We start from the raw sequence: 256 nt of genomic DNA, 5'->3' as shown, positions 1-256 counted from the left end.
GCTCGGTGGCACCTTGGTTGGCTGTGACTCGTTGGCGCGAGGCAAGTCCAAAACAGCCATGTACCAAATGTCATTGCCGGCTTGCCATTTGCGCAGCTGATCAGGCTCAATCTCCTCCAACGCCTGCTGGTCTTTTGGTCGAACACCTTGTAGGGTGATCGTGGCGCCCTGGTGCACGAATGTCAGGGATTTCTCGAGCCAGTGGCAGCTCATCGGACTGAACTGCTCCAGCCAGTCCATGCCTAGCACTCCATCA

Source organism: Triticum dicoccoides, chromosome 1B, assembly GCF_002162155.2.
Source record: "Triticum dicoccoides isolate Atlit2015 ecotype Zavitan chromosome 1B, WEW_v2.0, whole genome shotgun sequence".
NCBI classification, from domain to species: Eukaryota; Viridiplantae; Streptophyta; class Magnoliopsida; order Poales; family Poaceae; genus Triticum; species Triticum dicoccoides.
Note: the sequence above shows the minus strand (reverse complement) of the source record.